This window comes from Pongo pygmaeus, chromosome 9 (genome assembly GCF_028885625.2).
Source record: "Pongo pygmaeus isolate AG05252 chromosome 9, NHGRI_mPonPyg2-v2.0_pri, whole genome shotgun sequence".
NCBI classification, from domain to species: Eukaryota; Metazoa; Chordata; class Mammalia; order Primates; family Hominidae; genus Pongo; species Pongo pygmaeus.
In genome coordinates this window covers 21,472,778-21,482,028 of record NC_072382.2, presented here as the reverse complement: position 1 = coordinate 21,482,028, position 9,251 = coordinate 21,472,778, and the positions used below count along the sequence as shown (strand labels likewise).

General features: G+C 46.8%; 2 long non-coding RNA genes across 2 annotated transcripts; one reads left to right on the top strand and one right to left on the bottom strand.

Annotated features, from left to right (window-relative positions):
• Positions 1–301: 301 nt before the first annotated feature.
• On the top strand, positions 302–5,300 carry LOC129008467 (uncharacterized). Its single transcript, XR_008492552.2, has 4 exons — positions 302–431; positions 1,291–1,552; positions 2,132–2,320; positions 4,962–5,300. It is a non-coding gene; the product is annotated as an uncharacterized LOC129008467 (long non-coding RNA).
• Positions 3,122–5,849, bottom strand: LOC129008468 (uncharacterized). The gene is made up of 3 exons (XR_008492553.2): positions 5,821–5,849; positions 5,281–5,461; positions 3,122–3,261 (listed from the first exon to the last, which is right to left on the bottom strand). It is a non-coding gene; the product is annotated as an uncharacterized LOC129008468 (long non-coding RNA).
• Positions 5,850–9,251: the final 3,402 nt, after the last annotated feature.

Genomic DNA, 9,251 nt, shown 5'->3' with positions numbered 1-9,251 from the left:
CTCTCATTTCTCTTGAAGGGTTCGTTTGTATTTTTAGAGCCCCAAACGCATTCCTTCTTTGGAAATTTCTTTACACCCTTTACTGAGAAGACGCTGGATTTTGAGTGTGAAAAATGGCTGAATCTACTTCGGAAAAAAATAAAACCGTTACCCCAGGATCTCGCAAAGCGAGAATTGACTGGTAACTGCCATCACGCTTCCAAGGCTCATCGTTCACTGGGCTATTGACCTGTCAATCACTTCTGCTAGGCCAATGAGCAGCATCCCCTGACACAAAAGGAGGTTGGAGGACAGGCCAATCGCTCCCGGCTATTTGAGCCAATGGTGAAGTTCCTGATGCCCACACCTGCTGGTCTCACCGCGAAGGCCTGGGCGTCACAGGCAGGGGGAATGGGGAGGGGACGGTAGCGTCAGCCTAGACCCACACGCAGGTTAGAGCCTTGGACGGGGAAGCGGAAAAGGCTTAGCAGCTACTAATGGGTTCTATTAGTAGTAGTATTAGGTAGGCTGCACTGGCTGTGTTCTGCCCCTACGCCTATCATTCTCTCATTCTGTGACCCTGGGCGAGTCTCTTCCTCATCCTGGTGTCCAGTTGCCTTTTCATAAGGAGAGGGTTGATTCCCCATGATCTGTTGACTCCTTTGCTTTTGGATGTTTTGGAAGACGCCCTGCCTCACAGGCTAGTTAATTGTGAACATCAGGGAAAGGACCAGAGTAGAGAAGCACTTCCAGGATCCAGAGCCAGGAGGATGCTCAAAAGGAAGGGAGGAGAGATGCCCTTTGGCCAAAGGGAGAGCTTGGAGGGTGAGGGGAAGTGGTTGCTTACCAGAAGGGCCTCTGAGTGTGAACTCAAAAGATAGAGGATGGCCGAGCATGGAGGCTCATGCCTGTAATTTCAGCACTTTGGGAGGCCGAGGTGGGCAGATCACTTGAGGACAGGAGTTCGAGACCAGCCTGGCCAATATGAAGAGACCCCACCTCTACTAAAAATACAAAAATTAGTCAGGCGTCATAGCAGGCACCTGTAATCCCAGCTACTTGGCTACTTGGGAGGCTGAGGCATGAGAATCACTTAAACCCGGGAGGTGGAGGCTGCAGTGAGCAGAGATTGCACCACTGCACTCCAGCCTGGGCAACAGAGTGAGACCCTGTCTTAAAAAAAAATAACAATAGAGGAAGCATTTTGGTCCACTGTCCACTCACAGAGAGTTAGGCAGAGAGGAAAAAGCTACTGAGACTGAAGAATGCCCTTTAACCCCACTTACGGGTTGTTTTGATTCTTTCCTGTAGTTTCCTGATAAAAGGTCCTTTTGAAACATTCATTCTCTTCTCACCAAGTTGAACGGAGATGTGTTCCCATAGTAAGAGTGAGGCCCCTGCATTTGCTGCCCTCGGTTTTTCCAACCAACACCATGGCCTCCCCCCGTACCCCATTCATACGCCTCAGAAGCTGACAATGACTGTTGGGCTTTTCCAATGAATACCAGAACACCATTTCCTGCAGCCTGAAAAGAAGACAGTATAATTATTTGGCAGCAAGAGGTGACCATGGGTAAGGAGGGCAGAACTCTTTGACTCATACCCACCCCTCCTCCTCTCTTTCCTTTTCCCCATATTCTTTCTCCCCAGCCCTTCCCTCCTCCCACCTCCTGACTCTAGCCCAGGCCACCGAAATTTTTTCCACTTTTCACTCCCTCCTGAGAATTGCCGGGAGCCTGAAAGAAGACCTGTTCCCTAGCACTAGTTCATCGTCTGCTCCACTGAGAAATAACCAGCTACCAGAAAGTTTGAGAAATTGATTTGCAGAAAGAGGGCACCAAATCAGTTTAGAGTCAGGGTCTGTAGTCAGTAGAGTTGGCAAATGCCATTTCCCTGACCCATCAGGTATCTGAATACTTGTCATTGGCCCTTGAGAGCTCATCAACTGTGGATGTGCAATAAGCTTGTCCAGGACCAAAAGTGCCTCTTGCTGCTTAAATGTCTACCAAAAGGTTTCCACTTGTCAAAGCACCTGCCTCCCTGCACTGACTTCTTTTACCTTCTGTCTCCTTTTTCTCACTTTCACACTGTTCTCCTCATTGTCTCTTCTCCTGTGCCCTTCTTTCTCTCTTGTTTGATTTCTTTTTTCCAGGCCAAGCAGGAAACTAGAGATATGGTGATGGTAGTGGTCCCAAGGAGGAGCTTTAACATGAGCACCACCCACAGGAGGCAGACCACCCTCCTGGCTGCAGTGCGTATGAATGTTGGCCCCCACCCAGGTCCTCAAGTGCTTTCCCAGTCACGCCCCAGCTGCCAGGTTTTTTCTCCAGGCCTACTTCAGGTGGGTTACCCTGACTCCACCCCCAACACCCTCCAATGATTAGAACCACTGACTCCTCCTTCCCATGCCTGCCTCCATGGCAGGCCCCTGCAGAAACCAAACATAGTCACCTTAGACTCTGGCATACTGAGACCAGGGCTTGATCCTGGCCCCCTTGCCTGCCTGGCAATTTATCATTGAATAAAAATATTGTTAAAGAATATTCATGCGTCTAAAATATGTGTATTGTTTCAGAATGTAGCATCAAATTACATCCCAGCTACCCGGGAGGCTGAGGCAGGAGACTCGCTTGAACCCAGAAGGCGGAGGTTGCAGTGAGCTGAGATTGCGCCACTGCACTCCAGCCTGGGCGACAAGAGTGAAACTCCGTCTTAAAATAAAAAAACAAAAAAAAAATTGGTTTCCCTGGGCACAGGACATTGCACCGGATTGGGGAGCATTTCCCCTACTCTGTTAGGACATTATGTAACAAATACTGAGGGTTCTTGTGTTATTTATAATAAAAGGCCAAAAATAGTTACATTTGAGTTGGTTCGTGTAGTGAACTATTGTGTAGCTGTTAAAAGGCATTTGAAGACTTTTTCATGACAGATGGAAAAAGGCATATTCCAAAACTGTATGTACAGTATGTTCATAATTTTATAAAGTATCTATGTGCATAGGAACTTTGCAGAAAGACACCAAAACCTCCAGAAGTTGGAATTCTGGCTGATTTTTATTTTATCATTTTTTTTTTATTTTCCACAATGAACATTATTATCATGAGAATAAAAGAAATCCCGTATTATAAAAGTTGTTGGGTCTTCCCTGCTGGAAATGAAGAAGGAATCACAGCTGCTCTGGTGAGGGAGCTGTTAGGTCCAGTGCTCTCTGACACTTGACTGCTTAGGCCAGCGGAGGTGGAAGGCCCAAATGGGAGCCAGATCCTATAATCCTGCCAACTGTCAGGAGGAGACAGATTTAGATCTGGTGGAGGACAAGGCAGTCTGTTCCTCCCTCACCACCTCCCACTCACTTTTCCTTTCTCTTACACCTTCTTTGTGCTGTAGTGACAAGCACTCTGCTCTTAAGGGCAGAAGACCTGGGTCCACATCTTGACCCTCACACCCCCTAGATAGGTGGCTGGATGAATTTTCAGTCCTACCAAACCTTAGCCCGTTTACCTATAAGACACAGAGCAGAAGCCTCAAATTGATCATTAGCAGCTCAATCATACCTAAGGGACTTTGCAATTTTTTTTAACACACCCACATCTTCTTAGCAGCAATTCTTTTCCCTCTTTCTAGAATGTCATGTGGTTAGTTCCTTCTTGTCATTTGGGTCTCAGAGTGGCACCTCCTCAAAGAGTTCCTCACTCCCCTCAGTCCCTCTCCATACATTTTTTATTTTTGCTAAGTACTGATCCCTAACTAAGATTATCTTACATATTTGCCAGCTTGCTTCTTGTCTCCTGGAAATTAAATTCTTTGGGAGCAGGAATCTTGCCTGCCTTGAGCAGGCAAGACTGTGTTGTATCTCCATTACCTATGGATTGTGTTGTATCTCCATTACCTAAAACACTGTCTGTCACTAATTAAATGAGTCAAGTACTGTGCAATACATTTTCACCATGTTTTCTTATTTAATCTTCCCAAGAACCCCGTGTGGTTTATGTATGAGAGAAAGGTTAAGAACAGAGAGGTGAAGTACAATGAGTAAGTGGCAGAGCCAGAATTAGCACTAATTCTGGAACACTTTCCACTTTGCTACCCCTCCCTCCCATGCAGCCAGCATGAAGCCTGTTTTGGAGAGAGAGGTCTGGGATGGTTCAAGGGCAGGGAACATGAAGAGCCAAATTTCTGAGTCTGGAAAGTTCAAAATAGGAAAAAGACAGAACTGGGTTATGGTCATGGGAAATAAGGGGAGCAAAGGCTGGAAAGAGCTGGAGAAGCTTGCTTGGAGTTTAGGATCTTGTGACCATTTTATAAGTATCTGAGTGACACACCCTCCCCTTCATTTATTCCATAAGTAGACATTGAACACTTCCTGTGGGTTTTAAGTGGTTCAGAACTTCCCTGGAAGGGGTAGCCCCTGTCCTTAAGTAAACACCTACTGTGTGCTCCATTTGGCTCAGGACACATCTAGGCTGGGAGATCATTGTCCTTGTCCTGCCGGTGCCCAGGGTACTGCCTTGAGCCAACTGGGTGTCTGCTTAGTAGGGGTTACCTGCCCTGAGCAGAGACAGATGGGAGATTTCAGTCATCATTAAGGTTTATTGACCAGCAAGGCTGGAATTTCCCAGAGAGAGGAATTAATCTCTCTGCCGACTGAGAGCAGACATCCTGCTGGGAGTAGTTACATAAATTCTGTTGCTCAAATTAATTAGGATTGTGATTCATTTGTTTAATGAGGAAGAATCTGATGATGGCAAAAGCCAAGCCAGCCTGGCCTTTCAGAGCCCAGCCAATCCCAGGTGACATTGTGGCAGGTGGGAGGACCCGGTGGCTGGAGCAGGACTCTGCCATGGGCAGAAGAACCTAGCCAATCAGTAAAAGGAACAAACTGAGGCAGGCAAAGACAGCCAATCAGAATTCAGTGCTAGCTTAGAAGGGGATCTGAGGCTTTGGAGTCTCCTGAAGCTCATGTCTGTGTGGTCTCTCAGGTTGCCAAGCATGGAAGGATCTCTCAGCTTCATCCAGAGTCTTACACCCTCCTCTTTTTCCAAGCTGTGGAAAAAATTTCTGACCTGAGATCACCTCAGCAGCACTCCCAGGACCCATCCAACCATTTCCCCCATCCCCAAAATTTGCAGGAGGAAGAGTTATTTCAATAAAGCAAAAACCTGTTGCCTGAAGCATATAAAAAGATTCTTCTCTTTCTCCTACCTCTACTTACAAAGTGAATCCTCCCTTCTACTCAGAATGCCCGTACTGCCTGTTCAAGGTAAGCCCCAAATCCCACCAGCATCACCTTCATTCTACCTGTGAGGCCCCTGCTGGCCTGGATCTCAGCTTCCTTAAGACCTGGATCTCAGCTGCGGTAATACCGGTGAGAGACAGGATGGTTGCTGGATGAGGGTAGCCACAGTGGGGAGGGAGAGATGCAGAAACTCCACACAACTCCAGGGGTCATGATTCATATTATAGTGTACGTGATGGTGCCCTTTGGGATAGAACAGAAAAGGTGCTTCCTGAAGGTGTGTTTCCTGGTGGCCCTGAAGAAAAGGGGCCAGAGTCAGCAAATGTTTGGAAAGGCAGAAGGATTTGGTGATGGACTACATGTTGGGGAAGAAGAAAGGAGAATAATGCAAATTTTGGGACTTATGAATTCACACCAACATCTACAGAAGCCCCCAGGGAGCCTTGTTTTCTTTCAAGGCTCACCCACCTCTTACTGGTACAGACCAGACTGGTGTGACCTGGATAAATCATGAGTTGGGCACAACAGGACCTGTGATGAAGCAGGAGTATTGTCAAGGGCGGGTGCTGGGCTGCCCCAAGGGCTTCGTCTTCTCTACATACCAGGCTGAGAAGCTTCACCTGGAGCCTGGTCAGTTGTGCCTCAGTTAGAGAATGTGTAGCCACAAAGGGCCACTTGTCTGGGAATCAAAAGTACAAAATGGAGTGAGCTAGGACAGATCTTGTCAGCTCTCTGGGCCTTACTTTCCTCGTCCTTGAAAGGTGCCTATTGTCTGCCCTGAGGATAATAGAGCTTCTGCTCTTGCTCCCTATAGACTGTCGCCCGTCAGCTGCTAGAGAGATCTTTTGTAAATCTAAGTCAGACCTTGTTATTTCCCATATTTTAAATCCCTCTAAAGCCTTTTCAACACATTCAAAATTTCTAAAAAAGACAAAAAAGAGAAACTAATCCTTGGCAAAGGAGGCCCATGTGATCTAGCCCCTGCCTACCTTTCAGTCCCCCTCCTCTGCAGCTCCCATCCCTCACACCACTCTGCCCATGCCAGCACTCCTTCTGATCCTTGAATCCAAGCCCATTCAAATCATAAGGCCTTTGCACTGACTGGTCTCTGTCCCTGGGGCATCTTTCCCCAGCTCTTTACATGGGTAGAAACTTAATTCTGCTTAAATGTCACCTTCTTGGACAGACTTTCCCCAACTAATCTGAAGTAGCCCAGGCTCCATCCATTACCCTATCTAATTTTTCATTGTAACACTTTTTACTACCCTTCTTTTATTGGTTTGTTGTCTACCTTCCTCACCCGGAATTTAAGGTCCACGAGCCCGAGGGCTTTCTCCATGGCATGAGTCAGGGTCCAGCCAGGAGAACAGGAACTGCACTAGATATTTCAGAGGTGTCATTTAATAAAAGAAGTTACTTTCAATAAAACATATTAGAGGGAGAGGAAAAATCTGAACACGAACACTGAAGTAAGACAGAGGTAATAACCACAAGAAGTAGTGTGTGTTGTCAGAATCTATGTGCTGGGGCCGGGCACGGTGGCTCACACCTATAATCCCAGCACTTCAGGAGGTTGAGGCAGGAGGATTGCTTGAGGTCAGGAGTTCAAGACCAGCCTAACCAACATGGTGAAACCCCATCTCTACTAAAAATACAAAAATTAGCCGAGTGCAGTGGTGGATGCCTGTAATCCCAGCTACTCGGGAGGCTGGGGCAGAAGACTCGCTTTAACCCAGAGGCAGAGGTTGCAGTGAGCCAAGATTGTGCCACTGCACTCCAGCCTGGGCAACAGAGTGAGACTCCATCTCAAAAAAAAAAAAAAAAAAAAAAGGTGGGATTTGGAGCAGAGATACAACAGCAGAATTACTAGTACACCTGTTTTGTACAGTTCCTTAGCCCCATGCTGGAAGAGTGCTTGGCCTCTAGTAGACAATCAAATATTTGTTGAATGGATGGATGAAAAATGAATCATGCACCATATACAGTGTTAGTAGCTAGGGGTGCAGAAATGAGACACACACTCTAACCTCAAGTGGCTCACACTCTAGTAAGAGAAACAGGCATTGTTTATGGTTCAGGATAAGTGTAACAAGAGAAGTACCTGCAATGTACTTTGGAAGCACAGAAGAGAGACTCATCATGGCCAAGGACAAAGAGGAATTAGTGAGACACACAGGGAAGCTGATGGTCAGAGGTGTGAGGTTGCAGAGCACATTAGGGCTGGGAACAGTTCATACAAAGTCAGAGCTTGGAGAGAGTATGGCTCAAGTAGTTCATGACAGCTGGAGCATCCATAGGACATCAGGGAGAGCTGAGCCTGGAAAGCTCAAGTCCAGCTCATGAAGGCCTCATATGTCATGCTCAAGGTCAAGGAGCACCGGCCAGGGTTTGACCTCAAGCCAAAGGAGTACCGGCCAGGATTTATGAGCAGGACAGCACATGATCAGAGAGTAACATGATCAGATCTGAGGAGTATGAGTTTGCAAGGAGAAGAATGAAGACTGGAGCCCAGTTAGAAAGTTTTTAGAATAGGCCAGGCCCAGTGGCTCACACCTGTAATCCCAGCACTTTGGGAGGCCAAGGTGGGCATATCACGAGGTCAGGAGATCAAGACCATCCTGGCTAACACAGTGAAACCCCGTCTCTTCTAAAAATACAAAAAAATTAGCCAGGCGTGGTGGTGGGTGCCTGTAGTCCCAGCTACTCGGGAGGCTGAGGCAGGAGAATGGCGTGAACCCTGGAGGTGGAGCTTGCAGTGAGCTGAGATCGTGCCACTGCACTCCAGCCTGGGTGACAAAGCGAGATTCTGTCTCAAAAAAAAAAGAAAGAAAGTTGTTACAATAGTCCTGGATAAAAAGGATGCTGCCTTAGTCCATTCCTGCTGCTATAACAATAATATAAACAATGCTATAAACACATGCTGCTATAAACAAAATACTTTAGACCAGATAATTTGTAAATTATAGATATGTATTTCTCACAGTTCTGGAAGTCAAGGTGCTGGTAGATTTGGTGTCTGGTGAGGGCTTGCTCTCTCTCCTTCCAAGATGACACCTTGTTCCTATACCCTCCAGAGAGGATGCACGCTATGTCTTCACATGGCAGAAGGATGAGAAGGGCCAGGCAGCTCTCTGAAGCCTCTTTTTTTGAGATGGAGTTTTGCTCATGTTGCCCAGGCTGGAGTGCAATGGCACGATCTAGGCTCACTGCAACCTCCGCGTCCTAGGTTCAAGTGATTCTCCTGCCTCAGCCTCCTGAGTAGCTAGGATTACAGGTGCCTGCCACCATGCCCAGCTAATTTTTGTATTTTGAGTAGAGACAGGGTTTCACCATGTTGGCCAGGCTGGTCTTGAACTCTTGACCTCATGTGATCCGCCCACCTCAGCCTCCCAAAGTGTTGATATTACAGGTGTGAGCCACCACACCCAGCCTCTGAAGCCTCTTTTACAACAGCATTATCCCATTCCCAAGGGAAGACCCTTATGACTTAATCAGTTCCCAAAAGGCCCCACCTGTTAATACCACCACAATGGGGATTAAGTTTCAAAGTGAATTTGGAGGGACACAAACATTCAAGCCTTAACAGATAGGTATTCATCTAATTGTATACTTTCATGGATGTAGTTTGCTATTTGTAATTTATACCTCAATAAAGTTGGATTAAAACAAGAAATAAATGATGGGAATCTGAGCAAAGGCTGTGAAGGTTGAGGACCAAAGGAGGGGAAGAAAGAACTACCGAGGAGCTGGGATCACTCAGCCTGTAAACTGTCACGGGATAACCCAGGTTCCAGTGCCTGAGAGTCAGCCAGGTCGTTGCATCGTCCCCTCATGAACGTGTAAGACTTCAGAGTTGGAAAGGGCCTTCAGAGAATACATCAGTGTCCCAACAGGAAACAGAACTCTGCTCAAATAGTTCAACTGAAGAGACCTTACTGAGGAGGTACTATTTACAGAAGGCTGGATTAAAGAAACCAAGAAGAATATTGAGAAACCCAGAGAGTGCAAACTGCTGTGTATTAGTGTGTTGTCA